Source organism: Lissotriton vulgaris, chromosome 9 (genome assembly GCF_964263255.1).
Source record: "Lissotriton vulgaris chromosome 9, aLisVul1.2, whole genome shotgun sequence".
Lineage (NCBI taxonomy): Eukaryota > Metazoa > Chordata > Amphibia > Caudata > Salamandridae > Lissotriton > Lissotriton vulgaris.
In genome coordinates this window covers 1,091,008,657-1,091,034,798 of record NC_141697.1, presented here as the reverse complement: position 1 = coordinate 1,091,034,798, position 26,142 = coordinate 1,091,008,657, and positions in this window count along the sequence as shown.

Genomic DNA, 26,142 nt, shown 5'->3' with positions numbered 1-26,142 from the left:
AGGGGTGTGTATCATCTGAGTATAGGGCTTGGTAGTAGTTGTGAAACTCTTCAGCAATGTCTTCATCGGAGGCAACCAGTTTATTAAGAGAATCATTAAAGATTGGACGAACAGCTTTGCGTTCTGACTTTATTTTCAAATAATTGGCCAGCATTTTCCCTGCTTTGTTCTGGCCGCCATGAAATTTAGATTTTATTTTAAGAAGGGTGTGGCAGGCTTCATTAGTGATAATTTTGTTAAGTTCTGTTTTGGCAAAAATCAAGTCCTGAAGGGCAGAGGAGGATTTAGAAGTGAAATATATGTGTTCAAGGTTTTTAATCTGTTTAAGCTGATCTTCATACTTTTGCTTATTGAGCTTCTTTTTTGTAGACACATAGGAAATCGTAAAAGCTCGAAAAGAAGCTTTAAAGGCATCCCAGGTGTTAGGAATGAAGGTATCAGCGGGCTTATTAAAGGAAAAGTATTCATTGAAAAATTCAGTACATTTTTTCATGAAAGTGGCATCAGATAAAAGAAAAGAATTACATTTCCAACGACTAAATTTAGAGGGGCTAAGGGAAAGATCTAGGGTAGTATATACAGGTGCATGGTCTGAGATAAAAATAGAGCCAATAACAGATTTTTGAATGGAGGGAAGAAGAGACTTACTAATCATAATATAATCAATTCTTGAACGTGTGTGATGAACATTAGAAAAAAAAGTATATTCCAATAAATCAGGGTTACACATTTTCCAGGAATCATATAAAGGACGCGAGGCAATGGCAGATTGAAAACTCTTGTGAGATTTGTCAGGCTGAAATTTACTAGAGGACAATCGGTCTGAAAAAGGGTCTAACCATTGGTTAAAATCACCAGCTACTATAAAATCAGGGCAATCTATGGATGCAATGAGCACTTTGATGTCTTTCCAAAATTTTGGATCTGGGCGAACGGGGCCATATATATTCAATAAAACCATCGTCTTGTTGTGTATAACAACCTTTGCCATTGCCCAACGTCCTTCACTATCATTTTGAGAGGAAATAATTTGAACATTTAAAGCTTTATGGAACAATATAGCAACCCCTCCTTTTTTGTTAACGGCAGGAGAAAACACAACCTGACCCACCCAATGTCTCTTAAGCTTAAGTGATTCAACGTCTGAGCAATGCGTTTCTTGAAGGAAAACAACCTGTGAATGGAATTTGGTTAAGTGTGACAATACCTTCTGACGCTTGACAGGATGACCAAGACCTCGCACATTCCAAGAGACAAAATTACACATGTTGGGAGGAGGGGAGGATGGGCGACAAATGGAAGCGACACATGGCAAGGAGAGCACTACAAAAGGGAAGACAAAAAATATCAGTTAAACAGTGTATTCGTAGGACGCTCACAATAAAAAAACCAACATGAGTCAGAAAATGAGGAGCCAATAATTGGACAAGTAGAGAAGAAAGTAGAGACCACTTAGGAAAAAGATAGCAAAGAGAAAGAAAGAAGAGAGAAAGGGAAGGAAAATAGGTAAAGACAGAAAGAAAAAAAGGAAACAGATCAAGGCACGAAAGCTTGATCTGAGGAAAAGAGAGCAACCAAAACATGTGAGGCGAGGGTACACCAGAGAGTGGACACGACCCATGAGCACTCTGGAGACGGACGATAGTAAAAGGGAAAACACAAGGATGTGAGGGAAGAATCAGACGAGAGTAGATAAGGAAGATAAATTAAGAAAGAACAGATAGAATAGAATAATAGTAATAGGAAGAGAGAACAAGGAAATACATAAAAGCATTAGCTAGCAGTGTCCATAGTAGAAGGAGAGACACTTAGCAGATAATCGTGAAGTTTCTGTGGATCATCATAGGATCTGGTGCGGCCATTATGTGTGATCTTGCAGAAGCAGGGATGTAGAATTCCATATTGAATGCTCAGTTGTCGCATCATGGGACGGAGGTTCAGGAATTCTTTACGCCGAGCATTTGTAGCAGATGATAAATCCTGTGAAATGAAAATGTTATGACCAGAGCACTGGAGATGACGTTTGGCCCTGGCAGCCTTCAAAACAGCCATTAACTCAGTGAACTCCAAGAATAGCATGATGATGCCACGTGGTTTGGAGGCATTGGAGTTGATGCGGCCAAGACGGTGTGCTCGTTGGATGTTGAGAGGGTGTGACGATGGTTGGAGTTCCAAAAGTTCCTGGAGAAATTTCCGAATAAAGGAGACCATGTCAACCCCTTCCAAATTTTCCGGAACACCATAAACTCGTAGGTTATTTCGTCTATTGCGATTTTCCAAATCCTTGGTGGGAAGTTTGAGCTTGTGGATCTCTTGCTCCAATAGTGGAATCTTAGTGGAGAGGTCTTGGATGTCGCTCACGCGCTGTTCTAAATTTAAAACTTTATTTTCCATAACCACCCAGCGCTCCTCAATCTGTTGAAGTTTAGCATTAGTGGCAGACATAAAAGGTTGAAGACCACGCACCTCTTCAAGGATGGAGTCCAGTACAGGATTAGTAGAAGAGTTAATTGGGGAGGCCGGGTCATTTTTAGACCTTTTAGGTTTGGTGCCGGTCTGCGACAACTTCGGCGAGGTAGAGACATTCGCCATGGTTCAGGGTACCAGAAGCAGATATGAAGTAGATATGTACCACTGTGAAAATCAGAGTCCAATAAAATTGTAGAGTTTGAACCGGTTTGAAGATGCACTATGATGATAGGGGCACACAATGTGGCAAATATAAGGCGATGAAAAAAGGAACCGCCAAGCAGCGCACTATACTTCAGTGCGAAGGCAACAAAAAGCCACACAGCACCGTAGAATAGGCATCAACCAAGACCAGAACATGGACAAGGTGGTATATCACAGCGCTAATATAAGGTGCCGGACCAGAGAAAAATACAAAAGCCGGAACGCAATGAGGCTTATAGTGGTAAGTGTAGGTAAAGTACTTGCAAAATGCAGGAGGCAGATGATCATGGGAAACCAGTAGAGCAAGTGTCATGAAAAAACGGTGAGGCAATCACCACAAAGCTCTTATTTAGAAGTAGAAAACATCGCAGTCAGGAAACTCAAAATGGCGGCCGTTTTACCTCAGAGGAGTTGTTACGCAGTAGACTTAAATAGGTAAAAGCGTACAAAATAGAAAGAAACTCTGAGCAGTCAGTAAAGAGAGCAGCACCATAATATTATGTCCAAAACAAGCTAATGCTGGAACGAAATGAGGATTGAAGAATCGGCGAAGAGAGACATTCACGCAGGCGGCAAACAAAAGGGCGGCCGTCCGCGATGAGATGACAGAGAAAAGTTACCGTTGTAAATATTCGGTGAAATGTCGCACGTAGAGGCTGCACAAGCGCTCCATTGTAGACTATCCACCTTCCGACACTGCTGTATACCAGAAAAGCCGTCCGAAAAACGGCAGAAAGGGTCCTCACGGCATCCGCGGATCAGTCCGTAGCGAAGCTCACGGGAAAGACGTCCTCTGCAGATGGCGCGCAAGCCACGCCCCTGCATACATTTAATCATGATTAAATGTATACATGTTGCCCTATGAAGCCTGCTCCCCAAGTGATTTATTCATTAGACAAAATAATATTTAACCTTGTGTTACTGGACCTACTCAGGCCTCCCCTGAACCATTGTCCTTCTCATAAATATTACACCCCGGGTTCACTTAACGGTCAGCATAGTCAGAATACCATGTATTATGATAAGCTCTGTCATATTATAAGACAGATTAGCCTAGCCCCTTTACCCTTCTACAGAACTGGAATCATTATACAACAAAGATCTCTGAGATTAGTAACAGAACCTGTGCCTTAGCATATTCAGGTGGACATTCTATATCTACAGCCGTGATCTCCTCTCAGAAGGTGTATCTCTCTATACGTATGTTTAATTAATGTGCATACCTATATGACAAGGCTCCTATGCTCCCAAACAACAGCTGCACCCTGTGTTGTGTCTAGGAGCTAGTGCTTGACCAGAACGAAATATCAAGGGACATTATTGTTTGACATTTTCTGCTGTGTTCAAACTAAATCCCAGGAAAGAACAGAACACAAAAACAGCTGCAAGTGTTCTGTGTGAAACACAAGGTGGCACAAAAATAAGTGTGTGTGCACATAGTAACGTGTAACCCTGGGCGGAGACATCAGCTCCGCCCATGGAGTGTGTTGAGATTTGCCTCCTCCGCATTCCGCAGAGAACGCGGAGAAGGCAAATCTCTGAACATTCCGCAGCAGAGCGGAGTTGGCCAGCCCCCGCCTCCACCCCCCTATTAAGAAGTAAGATAACAATAATAAAAAATAAACTTAAAACCACTATACTCTTTACTGCAGCGTCCATGGGCTACCATCAAAATCTTCCTCGACGTACTGGTAATGCTTAAGAAAACTGCACGTGTGTGCCCGCGCATGCACATTTCTCGCAAGAGCAGTAGTTATGTACCCATTACTAACAAAGTCAGCTGCTCAAATACCAATACACGTCAACAGTCATTAATGTAGCCACCAACCAATCCATTTAGGTATGTACATGCACATTTAGATACCCATACTGATTAAAGATGTGTTGGGGCTGCTACTGCAGACCATGTCTTTGCAGATTTACTGTCAGGCTAAGTTGGCATTTAGAAAACATTGCCAAGCCTTACATTCCCCTTTCTCTACATTCCCCTTTCTCTACATTCTCTAGTCAAACCTAGGATAGGCCACATGTTTAAACTTTCAATGATTGACATGCACAGTTACGTATGTGTATGCCCAGTTAAAATGGTGGTCTCCCATTCATACTGTTTTTCATTAAGCTATTTCCAAAACTATAGAGACACTCACAAATCTAGTGAGTCAGAGACACTTACACATCTACTCATTCACTCAAACAGCAGTTATGTATTCATCCCCATCCAAGTCACAGTTACACACCCCAAGAGGAACTAATGCAGTCAGTAAGTAATCCATATAGATACATACATACAGTTTTAGAGACTCATCCACTTACTAAGATAGCTAGTCATATACTGAAACAGTCACATACATATCCAGTGACACATGCACAGCGGAAAATGGTACTGTCACTCAGATATATAGTGAAAATCTGACACAATCAAGATAACCATCCAGACAAGTTGCCCTTAAAACCAAAAGGTGTCTCGGGCCTGCTACTGTAGACCCTGAAAATGTACTGCCAGGCAAAGCTGACATTTGAAACTCCTTGCCAAGCCTTACAATCCCCAACAGTACTTAGGCTAAATGGCAGGGTGCTATCAGTGGAAAAGGTAAGACATGTAGTTGAACGTTTCACTGATTGAGTGGTGCACTTCTAGACCTGTATGTGCAGGTGAACATCCACTCTCCCAGCTGTACTGCAAGTCATGAAGCTAATTTCAAAACCATCGAGGCACTCACAAATCCACTTAGTCAGAGACACTTAGATACCCACTGATTAACTCATACAACAGTTATGTATCCATTACTAATAGAGTCACTTGCACTGTCACTTATACACCCCAAGAGTGACTACTGCAGCTAGGAAGTAATCTCTAGAGATGCATGCATGCACATTTAAACACCCATTCACACGGTACAGTCACTCAGATATGTTGTCAAATTCTGGGACAACCAATATAGCCATCCACACAAGTTACCCTGTGAACATGTGTCGGACCGCCTGCTGCAGACCCTGTCTGTGCAGATATACTGCCAGGCTAAATTGGCATTTAAAACCTCTTATTTATTTGTTTATTTGAATTTTATATAGCCATGGGTAGACCCAGAGGTATCAGAGCACTTTACATAAGGATACTGCGAGTTAGAAGTTACAAAGGTTTCACAGTAGGTACATAATGGATAAATAAACAATACAGGAGTAAATTCAATTTCAGTTTCAGTTTCAGACGTCTTTATTCGAATATTACATCATAAAAGACAAACATTAAAAACCATAAACATAATCATCATCCGGAAACACATCTTGTCATCTTTGTAATTATAATGAATGAATAGCCTTTCTAGCATAGCCTTAAATGCTTAAGCATAAAACTGGAGCGTTACATAATAATTCATGTCATATTAAAACCACAAAAAGTACAGCTAATAAAATATAAGAAGTTTTGGTGGCAGACAAAAGCATATATAACATCAAAATTCATAAATAAAATGTAGCCTTTGTCTATATTCTTAGATCTGATAATCCATGACATCCCAAAACAATTGGCGATAGATCCGCAAATGCCCAGAGGTCTGCGCTGTACAAGATGCCTGAACTGATCTTGGCATTGTATATTTTCAACGCAGGACCTATCCTCTTTGTGAGTGAAATTCTCTGTTCTTTAATTAAACATCCTGTTAGCTGTGCAAATTTCAGAGAAAGAATGTCCAGCTAAGGTTTCCAACCGAGCTTATTTTCTAACACGACCCCTAAATAAGTCATGACTTTTACCTGTTCCAGGTTACAATTATTCATCGTAACATGGCTAAGCACAGGTCTATTTTTGGTTAAAACCATACATTTTGTTTTAGTAACATTGACCTGGAGGTCATTAATTAGGCAAAATTCCTCAAATGTATTTAGGGCGGTTTGAAGACCCTTCTGGGTTTTAGATAGTATCAGCGTGTCGTCCACGAAAATTAGTAGCGAAAACTTAGTGCCGCCTAAGGCAGGTGCATCGGTGGAAAATCCTGCAAAGTACTGAATGACCCTGTTAATGAATAACAAAAACAGGGTCGGTGCCAGTACACACCCTTGGCGTACACCACGAGACACCCGGAATCTCTTTGTAGCCTGCCCTTGTTTGCCCCATCTGACCTGTGCAAAATTTGCTTCGTATAGCCTGATTACCATGTCAAGTAATTCATGTGGCATCCCCATAATTCTAAGTGCTTCCCATAACTTTGCTCTTGGAACTAAATCGAAATCAGAATTTAGGTCTACGAAGGCTGCATAGATGGTACCTTCACCCAAAATAACAACCTTCCAATAAATTTGTATAAACCTAAAGACCTGCTTGATCGTACTGACAAGAGCTCTAAAGCCTGCTTGTAATGAGGATACAAGCTCCTCTGTTTCCATCCAGCACTGAATATCAGCTAAGACCATTCTAGCAACAATTTTTTGAATATCGTCTATTAAGCTGATAGGGCGGTAGTTCACCGGGACTGAACGATACCCCTTTTTAAATATGGGCAGGATCTCAGTACCATGCCATGAATCTTGGATAGGGGCCCCATTCGCAATCGCATTAGCTAAAAAGGTGATATATGGTACCCAATTTGTCAGGTCATATTTACAAAGGTCTGCCAGAATGCAATCCATTCCTGGTGCTTTACCGCCTTTGACCTTCCTTAGGGCTTCCTCAACATCTGTCCAGGCAAACACTAGGGATTGACAGGAAGTCAAAGGCCTTGGTAAATAGTCAGCTAGAACCGTGTCTGATGATACTCCCCGTCCCCTGAACTGAGACTCGAAGTAATCAACCCAATCTTCCACAGACACGTGATTTGCCGGTACTTGCTGTTCAACTTGCTTTCCCCATTTGACTATATACCAAAACTTAGTTTGGTGTTTCAGCCTACTTGCCTCATATAACTCCTGCCAGTGCTGATCATCCCAATCCTTTTTGGCCTGCCTTAAAATTTTACGATATGCAAGCCCTGCCATCCTGGTATCCTCAGTGTTTCATTCCTTTATAGCTGACACCAGAGAGCCATAGGCAACCCAACATGATTTTCCTGGGGTTTTAAAAGGTAACTTCTTGGATGCGCCGCTTTTGGAGAAGAAAGATTTCAACTCCTTAAATAGCTGTTCATGAAGAGCAGTTGATTTCTCAATAATTTCTTCCCGGTTGGACAGTGCCTGAAGCACTCCCAATGTACTGGAAACCTTATAAGAAATCTTCTCTAAAATAAGAGGGTCATCAACAACCCTTGCCCATTGCACCCTGCGCATATCATTAGTAAGTTGAGCTTCCGCGGTGGCTATCACCGTAACTTTTCCCCTCCTTGTGCCACCTCCAATATTTAGAGTCATTATAAGCGGGTTGTGGTCACTCTCAGGACGACCAGAAATTATCATATCCTCAAGAGAGGACCAATGCTCGACCCTAATGAGAATATAATCTATACGGCTTGAGCTAGAGCCATTATCAAAGGTTGCCCTTCCAGTTTTATCCGAATTTGAGCGCCCATTTACCGCTCGCAGACCCCACTCAAGACAGAAGCCCAGCCACTGAAGGGCAGCATCTGTCCACATCTTTAGAGGATTTAAATTAAGGTGGAGAATATTCTATAAAGCATCTTCCTCCGCAAAGATGTCATCCCCCTCTATAATTAGGGGCTCGAATGTACAATTAAAATCCCCTGCCAAGATCACAAATCTATCCTGCCCTACAGAATTAAGAATAGTATTCAGCTCATTTGTAATTCCCGAGCTCCGCTCTCCCGTCTGGCCTCTAACATAGATATTAACAATGAGAAGCTCCAGTTGATTTGGCCGTATCAGTTTTAACACAAGTATGTCTTGGTTTTCCACCATTACTTCAACAGATCTATAATTTAGGGACTGCCTAACCCAAATCGTTAAGCCTCCATAAGGTCTGCCTTTTTTCCCTCTTACCGCTGGCTTATAAAAATTTAAAAACTCATTACAGTGGATAGGATATACCGCCCAGCTCTCCTGAAAAATCAGGATGTCATGAGCTTTCACGAAATCCATTCACTCTGCTATAAAAGTTTTGCTCATTAACCCTGCTATATTCCAAGAGACAATTTTTAATGAACTAGGTTTATCTATTCCTTTACGCTTGTTTTGTACACTAACCATCAAGTTTATCCCCGTTTCCTCCCTCCCCACAATTTGGTCTACAGTAATTGAGAAATTTGTTGACAACCTCTCATGTCTCAGACCATCAGTCCCACCCCCCATTTTCTTAACAAAATTAACCACACCCAAATGCACTGGGGTTACCCTGAGGAAAGGGCTGTCAACCAGCCCACTCCCTGGCAGGTCTCTATAGGAATTCCACTCTCCTACTATAGGAACCGATTCCTTAGTTATGCCTCCACCATTATTTACCTAACTCAATGGTTGGGCCATAATAGAGCCATGGGGAGTATACTCATGTCAATCCACCCCATCTAGACCCATTAATGGGTCAAAACGATTTTCCAAGATGGGGCAAAAATCAGCCCTGTCATGGGAATTAGAGTTACATAGTCTGTTTATGTGGCTGGTTAGTGTGCGATTTAAAGGACATGTGGGGGCACGAACATAAAAATAATTCAAGCCTAAGGACTGGATGTCTCCCCTACCACCAGTTCCTGCTTCATAACATATATGTTCCACTGCCCAAGGGTCCCTGAAGTTTACAATAACACAATCGCACTTTATATCCTTTTGTCTACACCCCACCCAGCTCACCCTTCTAACATGAAGCACTAGTACAAGATGGGAGCATTCTAAACCTATTGAGCCAATGGGTGACCTTATTCTTCAATTCTCTATGGTATTCAAGTTTATTTTATTTTATTTGATTTGGTTCTCCACTGAGAACCACAAATATTTAATACACCATATTCAATTTTAAACCGACGTGTTAAAAAGTTTTCATTCTAATACAAAGTTAAAAATGGTTTTTAAAAATTTGTGAAAATTATAGCATACAAATTCGTTTAGCGGAGCTTTACATAAAATAATCATTTCCTGTACTGAATTAATTCTACATTTAGTATAAACTGGTTGTAAAAACCTTGTTCTTGCCTTTACCACTGTCATATTTGGGCAGGTAAACAATAAATGCTCCAAGTCCTGCTCTCCACCATTACACAGATTACAAAGAGTGCTTTCTTTTAAGTACCACCTAGATGTAACTGTTTTTACAGGAAGTATTCCAAATCTGAGCAGGACAATCGATCTCCTGGCCCCATGGTTTAGAATAAATTTAATATACTGTGAGGATACTTAAAAACAATAGATTCTGTGACATTTGTATATAAATGCAATTTAAAACAGTACTGAGAGTCAAGATCAAAACTAAGTCCTGGAGTAAAGTGCTTTAAGAAGAGTTTCAGCTGGGCAGGTGTCCAGGATAGTAACAGATTAATGTTAATCTCTGATAGCTTGAAAGCGGTTAAAACATTTCTTGAGAATACATGTTTCGACGATTCACGTTCAAATGTTTCTATTTTGAGCAAGGATCGGAGCGCTCCTTCTTCCGCGTGGAGGAGATTGTATGCCCACCTAATGATATTGGCAATTCCTCAGGCATAGGAACTAGTTAATGAATACTCAAGGCGGAGAGATTGTACTGGTACCGCCTGGGACAGCTGCGTTAGTTTCCGTAGGATCTTTCCTTCTTTCAGATCTAAAAAGCTCCATTGGCTTATTGGTATATATTCGAGAGCGTATGACAATACTGGTGGAATCTTAGCGCTGTATACCTTAAGCATGGAAAAAAGTGTCTTTGTCCAGATGCAGCGTATAACCGTGAAAGTGCTCCCACATGCACATCAGATTTCCGGGTCAAATTCAGAGTATGGGGCCTATTCTGTAAAGACTTAGTGAAGATTCGACCTAAGTAGGTATATTCGTTTACCAAGTCCACCCTTTTTTCCCCTAGGGACCAATTGAATTTGGTGCTCTTTTTCCTTCCTGAGAACTGAACTATTTTTGTTTTCGCGATGTTCAGTATTAGATAATTTTCCTCTGTATGTTTGTGGAGTATCTGGAGGCTCCTTTGCAAGCCAAATGGGGTTAGGTCAAATATAATTACATCGTCTGCATATAACATAGTATGTATTTTGTGGAAGGCAATTTTCCCTATGGGATTCCAGTTTTCATTCACCAATCCCAGGTACTCCTGCCAAGATTACCGTGTAAGGTACAGACTCTGGGGGGAGATTAATACAAGGCAGTCGTTGTTTGTCGCCCTCAATGCCCTGTTGGAGACACCCATATGCCTGCCTTTTCCCTTCTGAGCAAGTGGTACATTCTGGCTGCTAACCTTCTCATCCACCCCCTTATCACCCTTCCTTACACTACCTCGAGGGTCGCTCTGTATGGGGTGCTTCATAGTACAGGGCGTAGTGTTATGATTTTTAGCTCTCCCTATTAATTCTAAATCGGCAACCTTACCTGAGGACCCGGACCCCAAGGCTTGGCAATCTAAGACCTTTTGGGGGGGAACCCTCTGTACCTTTCACAACCTTATCCATCATACTTGAGTTAGATAGTACTAACGTTTCAAGGTTCTCCAATTTAGCGACCATTAATTTGGTTTTCTCTATTAGTGGTAACATCAAAGATCTCACAAATTTTTCCATTTCCAATAAAAGTCCCTCCCTATCGACACATTGGATTGGAGAATCAGTATATTGTACAGTATTGGTGGCTGTGGCAAGGGGATGTTTTTTGACTAAGGGAACAGGGTTTTCTCTAACTGTTTTAGATATTTTCGCCGAGCTCCCCTTTTGGGGGCCCTCTCCTCTCTTTCTGTTCCCTACTGACTGTTTAGCGCTAGAAACTTTGCTGGGTACTAGTTCTAGGATTGGGTCTGTGCTAGGAGGGCTATGATAGAGAGACAATATGGAATCCCTACGCCTGGCTCCACTGGAAGGAAGACCATCAGTGGTTCCATTTAAAGGGGAGCCTAGCATTGAGTAAACAGATTCTACCAGGAATAGACTACATCTCGGGCTTATAACTCCCGGTACTTCCGTTGATCTCATTTGTTCCGGAGAGACCGCAGTTCCAATGGTGCCCAATGATGATTGCTTGCCTGATAGGAGGTCCAGAGATAGGCGTTTCTCAGTTAATGCAATCTCTTTTTCCAGGACCCCAACAGCCCTGGTGATAAATTGGTCAATTGTCCCATTAACCAATCCCCTTGTAGTTGAAAGATTTACTTTTCTTCCTTTTCTTGAACGTAACGCCATTTAACCAAATATACAGGCGACCCCTGCTACAATACAAAACCGGTTGGTTGAGATATACTAATTACACTAGATTATGAACATTTCATAAAACAAACAAGTGTCACTCTACCAAATTCAGGATATCATGGGGGTGGCCCTGCCCTGCCTCAATCGGCCTCGGACGGCCACAGAAGGTCCCGCCCTTGTGGCGGGCTTCGGCGGCTCATCCCGTGCGTGTCCCGCGATGCACGTGATTGGGCTTAGCTAAATAGGGCAGGAGTTGGCGGGAAGAGTCCCCAGCTGCGGCCGCTTGTCTCATGCTAAGCCCGCTGGTCCTCGCAGTCCCGCGCTGGCACAGAAGTCCACCAAAGCCTCCAGGAACCTCCAGCGATTTAAAATCCAGGTAGGGGAAGTAAAATAGAAATGTCCTATCAAAGTGCTCACAAGTTGCTGCTGCGAGTAAATCAGCAAACACAAAAGTCAGGATAGGAAAGACCAGGGACAGCAGGTAATCCACATGGAGGAGACAACAGCGGGGAAGAAAACTAGACAAGTGTCCGTGATCCGGCTGGTTAGGTGACTGCCATACCGATGTGCCAGGGCCAATCTCCCCTTTAGCTGTTGGTCCAGCTCCACTGGGAAGCAGCCATGTATGAGTTTAGGGCTCTGACAGAGAAAAGTGAGGATCAGGAGGGGTTCAGAAGGCTAGAAACCAAAGACGGGTGGTAGGTGCTGGCAAGGATGGTAAGATAGGACAACGAGTGGGCTTTCGGTGGCCGTCTTACAGTCAGGCACCTCGAGTCTATTAGTCTCCATGGCTCAGTTGCTAGTCCTAGTTGCCACCAGTTGTAAAGTTGGTTGAAAAGCACAGTGCCAAAAATCCTGGAAGAAACATCAGAGAGCGGCTGGAGGGAAGCCAGTGTAGCATTCTCAGGTAGACGTGATTATCTGGGATTACACAACGCTTCAGTGAGGTGCTGTTCTTTGTTCTGCCCGTGAGAACCAGCAGCTCTGGAAACCCAGCTCTGCGTCACCTTGGAGTGGGTGGATCAGCAGCCATGCACCAGGCCACAGGTGGTAGCGTGGGGAGCCGCAGAGTGTCTAGCAGCATTTTAGGGGGTGTTTGCCGTGCAGTGGAGCAGCGCACAGCCAGTGTCTGTGTACTTCCATGCCACGGGCACTGCCTCCACAATTGGTCCAGAAAAGAGGGAAACCGCAGGGCAAATTCGCTGGCCCCTCCCCCTCCCTGGCCGCACCCGTACCTCTCAAATGGTGCAGGCAGAAGAGGTCAGGGGGCAATGAAATGAAGTCTGTGCTGCAGCAAATACAGAGCACTGTATTGCAGATCGATTTTGCTGACAAGCAAATCACAAGCGCCATCTTAGGTCAGGCCATCTCTGATTAAGATCATTGTGTTGATGAGGTCTGATTTAAGGGAAAACTTCCTTAAAGCTAGCACACACAGCTTTCATAACGGTGGTTGTCTAAATCGTCAATTGTTAGCACCTCAGCTCTGCAGGAGCAGGCACAACGTTTCCCGTAAACTTCAGACGGCCGCCATCTTAGGGACAGGCCACTTTAATTGAAGAACCCCGCAAAGCAAACGTCCTTTTGCATGGCAATAGGGGCAAGTGTACCTTGACAAAAGTTCAGACCGCTGAAATCCTCATAAACCCGGTACACAGGAGGGAAATCCAGTTTGTCTACGTGCCTTCTATGTCGGGATTAATAGTATTTAACATCATCCGCCATTTTGATTCTCTTCATCACTGCAGGCAGCGGAGTTGCGGTGGTAAATCAGCTTCATTTAGTGCCTTCCAACAGTCCTCAATTTCACCCACAGGAGCAGCGTAACCACACATGCCCTACAGTTTAGTTTAGTTTAGGTACTAACTCACACATGGATGGCCCACTGTTGGGGAGCATGATGAAGAGGTTTCTCTATCTACTTCCGCAGGAAGCTCAAATTACAGCGGTCAGTTCTTGATTTTGCCCAGGCTGGATTACGCCAATGTTCTTTGCCTGGGCCTTCAAAAAATATCTGTCCCAGCACCTTCAAGTCATGCAGAACATGGCAAACTGCCTATTGTAGGGAATGCTGAAGTACTCTTTAGTGTCTTTATACTGGCAGAGATTTTGCTGGTTGCTAGTTAAACAGAGTATAATTTATAAAACTGTGATGCAACAAGCCCTCAGTAATAAGGGGCCAATGTAATTTAACGAGAGAAATACAAATATGGGAGACCGCTGCGCTCCATTAAAGCCAAACTAATTGAGGTCCTATGTTTAAAAAGGCAATGAGGGGTAGGGTATTCCTTCACTGTTAGAGCAGCTGGAATGTGGAATCAGCTGACCGTGCGGCTGAGGCTCACCTAAGATGAACCAAAATGTAAAACAAAATTGAAGTCACTCCTATTCAGAATCTAGGGACAATTAGGATTACAGTGGTTCTCCAACTCGTTCCTCTTTTCAAGGCCTAAAACAGCGCTGGGACACTCTGAAAGTAGCTGCGCTGTAGAAGTATTGTTCATTCATTCATTCACTCATTTATTCATTCATAAGTGACTTATATGGTAGGCCCCAGTTAGGCCAAACAGCAGGGTGCTATCAGTTTAACAAATGTAGTTTAGACTTTCCCAGATTTTCACTCACACTTTCAGAGCTATGGGCCAGATGCATCAACCAAAAATGCGATCGCAACTGGTGCGAAGTACCAATTGCGATCGCAAAGTAAAGAAACGGCATGCATGAAGTGAAATCGCAAGAAAATGCGAAATCGCAAACGCAAAATTGCGAAATCGCAATAAAATCGCAGAATCCCCTTTAGCGACTCGCAAGTAGCGAGAAACCAATAAATTGCGAATCATATAGCGAAATCGCTATATCCAAATAGCGATTTCGCAATAAAATCGCTTTTCCCATGCATGTAAAATCGCTATTTGCGATTCTGTCATTAATCGCTATTTTGCAAGAGCAGTTTACAGGGAATCACAATCAGGTGGTAAAAAAAAAAAAAATTCCTACTCACCTGCCTGCCATTAGAGGTGTATTTAAACAGACCCATGAGGCCCCAGTGGCCTTCCACAATGGCAGGACTCTACATATTTGCGAGGAGGAGAAGGATACTTGCAGCAGGCCAGGCCAGAAGGAGAATCCAGGGTAGAATCTTCCGTCTGCGCATCACATTGTTAGGACAGACAGCTGAGCAAATTTATGATAAGTACAGGATGAATGCTGCAACGATACTGGACTTAATAGATGAATTGGACCCACCATTGCAGCGCAAAACACATAGGAGCCAGGCTATACCTACTCATGTCCAGGTGCTATGTAGCCTCCACCTCCTTGCCTCAGGTAGCTTCCAGGACATAGTGGCAGAAGCAGGAGGGGTATCACAGAGCTCCCTTTCGCGGTTCTTCAAATCCTTCCTGGCGGCCATGATGACTGTCATCAACAACCACATCACCTTCCCCACCACCCCACAGGAATTGAGCCAAACAAAACAGGATTTCTACCAAGTAACAAGGTTCCCACACGTGATTGGATGCATTGATTGCACCCACATAGCCATATGTCCCCCTGCCATGAATGAGTATATATTCCGCAACCGGAAAGCATATCACTCAATTAATGTTCAAGCAGTGTGCAATGCTGAAAACATCATCACCGACCTTGTCGCACAATACCCAGGAAGCACTCACGATTCATACATCTTCCGCCATAGCGGCTTGCACACACGTCTGCTCAGGGGAGATTTTGGCAATGGACACCTGCTAGGTAAGTGCAATACTATACACATCACTGACTCAGTCATGGCAATGCATACGTGACTCTGACATCTTGCCTCTTACTCTGTAGGTGACAGTGCATACGCGGTGAGGCATTACATCTTGACTCCCTACCTGAACCCAACCAGCCCACAACAACAGAGGTACAATGCAGCCCACATCAGGACATGTAACGTTATAGAACGGACATTTGGATTGCTCAAGAGTCGCTTTCGCATCCTGCATAAAACTGGAGGAGCTATGCTGTACCAACCGGAAACCTGCTGCAGGATAATTGCGGCATGTGCAATGTTGCACAACATAGCAACAAGGAGAGGCATCCCCATTGAGGAATCCGACACAGAGGGCAACCAGCCCCCAGCACAACCACGCCGTGCACATCTTGGTAGTTCAGTGGAGGGACAGAGGAAACGTGCTGACATCACCCAGCATTATTTCTAAGGTATGTAACAATGACACACAACACTCATTTGCATTTGAAGGTGAACTATTTATTATCACGGCTGGCGGTATGGGGTGTCAATACAACCTGAAATGGTGTCCATTAGCACATTTACTCTATGCACCAATGGACAGAGGAGACACACTAAGGACTTGTATAGCAGTCACAAAGAGAGTCTTGTACATGGTTACGTCACCATGAGGTCTAACACCCCTCCAATTTGGTTTACCGTCTCCTCCCTCTCACACCCAAATGTCTTTCTCCTGCTTCAGCATCTGCATTGCTAGATGCTGCGGGAGGTGCCTGTCTATGGCTACTGCTCCTCCTGACAGTGTTGAGTGGCGCAGTGATGCTGCTGAGACTGGAAGCCTCACTACCCTCTTCCCCTGTAACGTCGCCCTGAACACCAGTGCTAGCCTGCATCAGTTCAATGGCTGTTGTAATTTGCCCCAGTGCCTTGGACACATCCCCACAACAATGGGCCATATCAATCTGCATTCCCACAGACCGACGTGACAGGTGTGACACGCTAGTGCTGATCTTGTTGTTTGACTTGGTATAGGCGTCCATGCATGTGAGAAACTGGCGATGCCTCTTCCTCTGTGTGGTGTGTGCCTCGTGCATCACACGCGCAACCTCCAGCAGGGCGTTGTTGGATTCCCTGTGAGCCTCCACTATTGCAGTTGTGAGCTCCCTCACACTGTCAGCCATTGCAGTGATGTTAGTGTTCATTTTTGTCATCTGCAGGTTGATTGCTCCCATGTGCCTAGCTTGCACGCGCTGCACCCGCACCATCTGTGACTCCACGCCACCCCACTGATTGTGACTTCCTGCTTCCTGTGACATAGTAGGACTCCTTGGTCTGCGTCGTGTTCCTGCCCGGACATGTGCCTGCGGTGTTGGTGTGTGTCTGGCACTTTCACGGCTTGTAGTAGGTGCGGTAGATGTATCCTGTTCTACCTCCATTGGCTGTAGTGGTGCAACTGTGGCCCTGCCTTTTGCTGGTGCCTTGCCTTTGGGTGGTGGTGACACAGGTTTTGACACCGCAGTCTCTTGATTGGGCTGTGTGCTGTCTCCAACATCACTGTCATCAGTGTTTGCTTCAGCTGCATCTGTGATGTGAAACAGTGCAATGTTATATACATGTGTTTCAATAGTTCTGCTACCTTAATAAAATTATACTTTTATGTTATAACTGTCTCTCATCTGTCACTGTACTGCTTATTGTTAGCATTTGGGCTTACTGTGTTGGATTCTAACAGGCAAATGGGTACTACTGACTACAAGTCCCATGATGCATTGGTCTCCCTATGTTTAATGTGTGCTGGACTATTTTTGCTGTTCTTTTTGCTGGTTAAATCACATTTGGGTACTATCAGTATGTGCTTTGTGCTGTTGATAGTCATGCATCTTACCTTGTGTGCTACAGGCTGCCCCAGATGTGTCCAGGATCGTCACTCCTACCACTGCTTCTGGCTCAATTGTGGCCTCAACCATGTCCTCCTGGGGTGTGTTGTCTGGGACTGTTGGGCCTCCTCCTCCAGTCCCCTTCGCCTCCTTCAGCCTTTCAGCAACCTTCTCCTTTGCACGACTGCCCAGGTCATACCAGCGCTTCTTCAGGTCATCGATGCTGCGGTGTGTGACCCCCACAGCATTCACCTTGTCCCTGATCCTGGTCCAGATCCTTCTCTTGTCTGCCTCTGGCACTTTAAGGGAGAGCTTGCCAAATAGCTTTTCATGGTTGTTTGCGACATCCTCAATGAGGATGCCAAGTTCACCCTCACTGAACTTGATTTTGCGCTTCCTGCCCACTGCTCCCTCCTCTGTGGCTGTTTGGGACATGGCTGTCTCCACCAGTTAGCAACCTGCAGTTTGTTTTCTTCTGCTCTCACTCCCTGCACTCAGCTTCTGCCTCAGTGTTCTACTGTGCACAGGTGGCAGCATGGGCTGATTGACTTCCTGGTTGTGATGTCATCAGCCTGCTCCCAATGCGACTCTGTAGTTTTCACGCTCCCGCTTTTTGCGAATTTGCGATCTCGCAATTTGCGATTTCGCAAATAGCGGGATCGCAAATTGCGAGATAGGAGTTATTTTACTATTGCGATTACTTTAAATGGAATCGCTAACGTATTTAGAGATTTTTAGCGATTCCTTGTTTTATCGCATTCCACATCATGCATAGCCAATAGCGAGTCCTTATTTGCGATTCCTTAATAATCGCAATTAAGGAATCGCTATTTCTTTGCATGATGCATCTGGCCCTATATGCCCAGTTAAACACCCAGTCCCTTTACCTTTCTAGGATAGCTAGTCATATACTGATATAGCCACTTACATATGCAGCAACACATTTACAGTGGAAAATGGTACAGTCACTCAGATAAGTAAGTTAAATTAGTAAGTTTGAAGAATTACATAGCACTGCTTTTTACCTGTGAGGGCATCCAGGCTCTGCCAATGGGCACTGGGAGATTACGCCAAGACCATTAGTCCTCAGCTCCGGAGTCATTGGCTTTGCTCGCTGCGCCACATCCTCTTCCCTTAATTGTTATGCACTCAAATTCTGACACATCAAAGATAGTCATACATATAAGTCATCCTTTAAACATATCTCAGGCTGCTTCTGCAGTCCCTGCATGTGCTGATTTTTTACAAGGCTGAGTCAGTATTTTAAACCTCTTTGCCAAGCCTCAGAATCCCCTTTTATTAGATATGTTACTCCTAAGGTAAGCCATAGGGAGCCTTCTATTTGTTTAAAAGGTAAGCAATGTACTACTCAGTGTCAGTGAGTTCCATGTGCACTTACAAACCCATATGCCGAGTTATATATCCAGTCCATCACTATATTGCAAATTATATACCTGTTTTCAACACCACATAGCCACTCACACACCCATTCAGATTGCAACATAATCACATACACATTCATTCACACACCCATGCAGTACTTATGCCACTGGAGTTAATCTAGCCTGGCTGATATGGGGTAACACCCTGAAACTGGTCCCAGGATGCTAGTTTCCAGGCCTGGGAGCACCCAGCCTGACTGTTCGGGCTGGACTTTCCCACGGGAAGCATGGTCAAGACTGATTGTATATGGCTGAGTCTAAACTGGAACGGCACGGCGTGCAAGAAAACAAGGGATTTAAGGCCCAAAACGCTGAGCTGGGGTGTGAATGTTTGACATGGTTTCACCACTCTATCCATCAATTGTTCTTTTTGCTTTATTGCCCTTAGTGGGAAGGGTATGCCAAAACGTGGGTCGCTTTCTCACATTTCTTCACAAAGCAAGAGGAGGATGGATTGCTTGTGGCAGTGAACCCCTGACAAAGGGCCCCATCAGCCCGAAATGCATTGGGTCTTAAGAAATGCTGCCATATGATGAACAAAAGCATCAGTAAGTGTTTTTGAATAGAAATCTAGATGGACACATCAATAGCATGAGAAACATAGAAAATTGGCTTGATTCTGTGCGCGTGGAAACTAAACAGATGAACAAGATAAGATGGAATAAGTGAATGATTACATGGAGTACAATTGGAATACATCATCAGAAATGTGAAAGTAATAAGAATGCAGCAAGCTGTGCCTTTGGGTTGGGACGAAATGTTGCCCCAAAATATATAGTATTTAATCTCAAGTGCCGCCTGGGTAAAGTGCTTTTCCAAGGAGCATGCACAAAGTAGCAATTGGGAGTAACATTTGAATAATCTTGAGAATAGGTGTGCATTCCCTACCCTATGATGTACATTTGCTTGCTCACTATGCCACTGGAGTCAAGCTATCCTGGTCCATGAGAGGTGATACCCTGAAAACGGTCCCAGGATGCTTGTTCCTGTTCCTGGGAGCAGTTCATGCTGGACTATTCCCATTGGGCACAGGGTCAAGACTGATCTGCATATGGCTTGGTCCAAACTGGAATGGCATGAGGTTAAAAAAATTATGGATTTCAGGTCCCGTTCACTTTACTGGGGGTGAATGTTTGACATTGTTTCAGCATTCCATCCATCAATTGTTAATTTGCTTTTGTCGTCCTTCATGGAAAGGGTATACCAGATGTGGGTTCCATGCTCACCATGCACATGGAGTCAAGCTAGCCTGGCTGATGAGGGCTGATACCCTGAAACTACTCCCAGGATGTTTCTTTCCTGTTCTGGGTGGACCTGACCTGACAGTTCGGGATGGGCTGTTCCCAAGGGGAGCAGAGTCCATGCTGATTTGCATATGGCTGGGTCTAACCTGGAATCTCATAGTGTCCAAAAAAATGATGGATTTAGGCCCAGAACTCTGTACTGGGGGTCAATGTTTGACATTGTTTCAGCATTCCATCCATCAATTTTTTGTTATGCTTTTGTTGCCCTATGTTGGAAGGGTATGCACATACTTAGACCCCATACTCACCATAACACTGGAGTCAAGGGAGCCTAGCTGATACCCTGCAAGCCGTCCCAGAATGCTTGTTTTTAGTCCTGGGAGGGTCTGACCTTGCAGTTCGGGCTGGACTGTTCCCATGGAGAACAGGGTCAAGACTGACTTGCATATAGCTGGGTCTAAACGGGAATGTCATGGCGTGTAAAAATAATGGATTTCAAGCCCCCATCGCTCTACTGAGGGTGAATGTGTGAAAAGCATTTCAGCTATCATGTATGTAGTCAACAGGAACTGACTTAGTTGCACACACAGTTACATACTCCAACAGTCACTAACACAGCCAGCAAGCAATGTACACAGGGACTTAGAAACAGACTCATTTAGAGAACGGATTATATACCTACATAGTTACATACACATCCAGTGACACATGCACAGAATGACTGATACAGTTGCCTAGAAATGTACTCAGGCAATGATACAACCAAGTCAGCTATACAAACATATATACATATATACACACTTATAGAGGTACTAAGCGTGGAAGTGACATACCTACGTAGTTATTTGCAAATCTAGTAACATACTTAGAGAAGGAGTGAAGCACGTTTCTTGGTATACTGAAGTAGTGACTCTTTAGGTCATCCTATTGACACAAACAGCCGTTCCAACAGGTTTTGGGCCTCATACTTCCAACTTAACTGCTGGTATACTATGATAATAATAAATACACAACATTGGCAGATCCACCACGACCATTGCCACTCTCTTGTTTGACTGTTTGGGCATGAGCAAGAAAAAGAAAGCTTTTTCAACAAACATGCTTAGAATTCCTCATTGGGCATGCAATCTTCACAGTGGAGTATCTGACCTAAAATGGGTTTTTTGAGTCTTACAGCACCACCAGTCTATAAGGGGAGAGGAAAATATTACTGACAAAGCAGAAGAAAAAGGAAGCTACAGACTAGTACAGATAGCTTGAAGTCAAGTATAGTCAGGCACGGCTGGCACTGTCAAGAACGGTGAGGTGGTGGGGAAGTCGACAGATGACAGGATAGCTAAAATACAAATTAGAAAGTAAATAAGACCACTTACCTTGTGCTCACGGCATCCCTGACTCAGCACCCATCCCGCCCTACCGCTCCACCGCTCTTCCCTGTGCCAGCCGTGCCTGAGTAAAAAAACTTGAAATATAGAAAATAGGTAATAAATAGGATAATGCATGATAAGAAGAATTTAGGAAACAGATAGATTCAAGAGGAGTTGGAAAAATATTAGGAGACAGGCACAGTACAGGAAAAAAATAATTCTAAATGTAAAGCTGTAAACAATAGGGACATTTTTATAATATTAACAGGAGGACTTAGTGGGCCCAGTAGATCTATCAGCACTTGTGGAGGTACCTCCTGCTCCCTTACCCGCCTGCGTCTCAGTGGTGGTGGCATTGCTCCTGCCCCTGGATGCTATTATAAGAAATCAAAAAAAAAAAAAAAAAGATTATGTTGACAGTGAGAGGCAAATGCTGTAACATTTGATTTAACTTTTTCAAATCAGATCTTTCTCCCTATTAGTATCCGTGGCCTATTCCTTACATTTCCTAAACTACATTTTGGAACTACTAATAAATTGCAGTGAATTATCTTTTCTTCTCATCTCATTTCAGTCATTCACCTTTTGACTGGTCAACTCAGTCTGCATTTTTTTCAATGCATTGATGCATGCATAGTTACTACACATCACTGGGAAATTGCTTTGGGTTGGGACAGTACGAGCTGCAAAAAATAGAGGCACAGAGAAATGAGATAGCATGCTAGTTCACTAATTATAATGACTTCCACTATCTTAAAGACAGAAGGAGGCTATGCTTTACATCTTAAATAAAGAGCCTAAGCAAGCCCCAACAACTTATGGTAGGATTAGGTAGCGTCTCCGAGCACCTTTCGACTAGATGATGATGATGATCACATATTATTTGTAATATAAGCTTCACTTACATGAATGTGAGCAGCATGCTTGCTATTTGGAAAAAAAATATCAGCAGGTGTGGCCAACCATTGTGGCCGCGTGGACATGTTCCAGCTAGGCTCTGTGCCTCACCCCGCAATCAAGGGCCCTACAGGACTGCCGATGTCGGCGGACACCTTGCCGCTGGAGATGACCGGCTAGAGGAGCAGCTACCTCAGAGGGACCGAGGCCAGAGAGAAGACGCATCAGAGCTGACAAGATAGTGGCTGCGCCCCTCATGGTGTGATCTGCTTGGGCAAACAGAGCTTTGGATGATCGTGAGTGCTAGTGGGTATTCGCTTCTTGATCCGCTGTGCCGATTTGATACTCAGTGGTGGCATAGCTGGAGAAGAATTGGACTGGAGATGCAGCTGACCCTGAGCTAAGACTTGATCCAACTTTGGGACGCTGCAACAAAGTGAGGCCATATGACATCGCCACAGCTCAGGTGGGAGTGCGCACACATGCTTGCGGGGAAAAAGGGGACCCTGGGGTTCCCCCAACCTACCCCTGGTCCCAATGAGCATCCACGTGGGGGGACCCATCAGGTGGTGCCTGACGATGCTTGGCCTTAAAATTGCACCCCATAGGCCCAAAACAAGACAATCTCCCCCTGTCTGTGGCTGCCTCTATGGGGAGAGACAACCTGATCCGAACAGCTTTCAAAACAGAGTGGTGGCAAACTGAAGGTGGCCCTGCCCTGAGATTGACACGCTCAGATCATAGAAGTTGGCAGGGAGCCACAGTGGAGGTTCACTGAATATTGCTATAATGGATCTTTCAGATGGTACTCTGAGGCCACTTTGTCATAGTGATCCCTGACTGATCACACAACCGTGCAGCTCCCCCTGCTCCGGAATTGGGTGCCCTAGCTGAGTGCCTGCACTGACCAGAGGTGGCATTGCACTGAGTGAGGCCTTCGCATATATGCCACTAAAAAAGGCACAGACCAACAAAGTCTCCAGTTATTTTACACCAACTGAGTCCCAGACGGAGAAGGAAGTGGAGGCCCACACAGAAGGCAGTATGGTGCTTACCAGGGATGACCTTTTGGCCATGCTGCAAGAGGTCAAGAACATCTCAGGAAGGACATCAAGGTGGACCCTGGTGCCTCATTCAAAGCATTCTGATCAGAGGTGGGGTAGCAGCTGGTCCCGATTCAGGCAGATGTGGACTCGCTGTGCACTGTACTCTGGATATGGGGACGAAATACCAGGAACTTGAGAAGCAAATGAAGGCCTGGAAGTGGGATCAACCAACCTGAGCAACCTGTTGCACTCTACCTTACTAAAATGTGAAAACTTGGAGAATCACTCCAGCAGAGACAACATAAGATTGAGGGACCTGGAAGAGGGAAGTGAGGGGCCAGATATGGAGGTGTTTATGGTGGACCTCTTCTCCATTGTCCTGGGGATGAATGTCCACAGGTCAGGTTGGAATTAACCACAGGGTCGGCCAGCATCTAACGGGTGATAGCAAGCATCCAAGGGACATCCTGGACAAATTCAGCTCATTCAAAACTAAGGAACGTGTTCCATGGAAAAAGAGAAACAGTGACTCTATCCCCTTTCAGGGGGCTATGTGCTCACTGTTCTAGGATGCAGCTCAAGCCACGCTGACCCACAGGCAGCAATTTCGACCAATCCCAGCAGCGTTGAGGGAGCTCCAGATCAAATACAGATAGACCTATCCTTTTGGAATCTCCTTCTCATTTGGCAACAAGCAATGTCATTTCACCTAGTTAGAGGGGGAAGTGGCTTTGATTGCCTATAAATACCTCCACCGCAACAGACCATGACTCTTGGGCAGGCACGCTTGGAACAATCACTGGAGCAACACCCACTGCGACCCTGGCAGACGCCCAAGAAGTAAGGCAAGACAACAAAACAGTATAGAGCATTGAATCCCTGTCATAAGACCCTTTGTCTGTGTGGTTTGTATTTCCTATCCTTGTGAGCGATCAGGGAATTTGCTCCTGCTTCGGTACCAAACTGCAGTCAGAGCTCTAATTCAGGTGTCTGGGGTACAAGACAGTGATAAGCTGGGGAACTCCTCTTCCATGTTGAGGAAAAGGAAATTTTACATGGCCAATATGTCCCCTGCGTGTACCCCAACGTTTAGTGTATGTGCATGTCACCCATGCATTTTCCCTCTGTGGCCTGATTAATGAGGCCTCTGCATTTACGTCCCACATCACCTAGTTTTCCATTAAAGAAACGTTAATTCTGCATTGAGGCCCACGTGGCCCATGTGTTTGCATTGTGCACTTTTAAAATCGAGATGAACCCATTTTGTGGCTCAGCCTGAGCCAGTCTCCGAATTAGGGTTTCAGGCCTCCAGACACTGTGAGAGCTGCAGCTACGTATCCCTGACCTCGCATACTTTTGGCTCAGCCGAGAGAGGCCCAGCACGGGGTGCCAAGACAGTATTTTGCACAACAGTTATCAGCTTGCTCTACAGAATCACATTCCTGCCTGGTGAAGGAGGTAAACAGAACCCGTCTGCAGAGATAGGGCTTAGCCTTTCTGTCACCGTTTAAGTGATTTGCAGAGCTCGCATCCATAGAAAGCTCAAGGCCCCCACGCAATGAACGAAGAAATATATGCCCACACTAGCGACCTTTGCTTCAGATAATACATCCCCGGACTTAAGATATCAGATAATACCAGACGTGCTGGTCGCCCTGACACTGAAGGCCTCCCTACCAGACCGAAAGTCAGCTCCCCCCAGTTACACGTCAATTACACGTCATGATCAAGTTGCGCACACAAGTAGGGCAAAGTTCCAGCTGGCCATGCAACCCCCCTCCATGTATCCACCCACCTATGATCCACTTATGACTCTCCTCAAGTGAACGCCCTCATGCACGCCTACATGCTCTTATCTCTCTTTCTCTTGCTCTGCCTGGAGCGCTCCCCCCTATCTGCGAAATTGAATGTATAAATATTGTACTCTGTGAATAAAGTTTAGAAGACCCTTCCTGAACCTTAGTGGTGATGGAACCGATTCTCCCCTAACTCGAGTTATTGAAATAAAGCCCTTTTGAATCGGACACCACGGACTCTGCCTCTCATTTTATGCATGGCCCTTTGTTTATTTATAGAAATTATGACAGGGTAATACTTTATTTACCACATAAATCTGGCGCCCGAACAGGGACAAATCCCCTTCCCCACGCGCCGGAGATGTAGGTCCAGCCCTTGCCCCCTTCTACAGCCGTGACGGACTTCAAAGTGTACACGCCAGCGGGACTTCCCGCTTACTCCCTCAGGCCCACGGAGGAGGACGGACTGCGACCAGGCATCCACACGAGGCGGTGAGGATCGCGGATCATCCCAACCAGAGCCCAACCCGTGAGAGAGCAAGGTCCGCAGTATCAAGTATCCGAGGCCTTCAAGTCCTGCTTCCCGGTGAGTACCACTATGGGGAACGCATAAAGTTAAAGACGGGTTCATTTATATGAACACGGTAAAGACGTGTCCGTTCACACGAACACGGTAAAGACGGGTTCACGGTAAACGTGAACACGGTAAAGACGTGTCTCATTTACGAGACCGGTATGGCTGTGCTGTATTCCAGTGCATAAAGTTAACTGTTTTCAAGTACATGTTTAACTCCATGTATCAGTTTAGACTGTATCTGT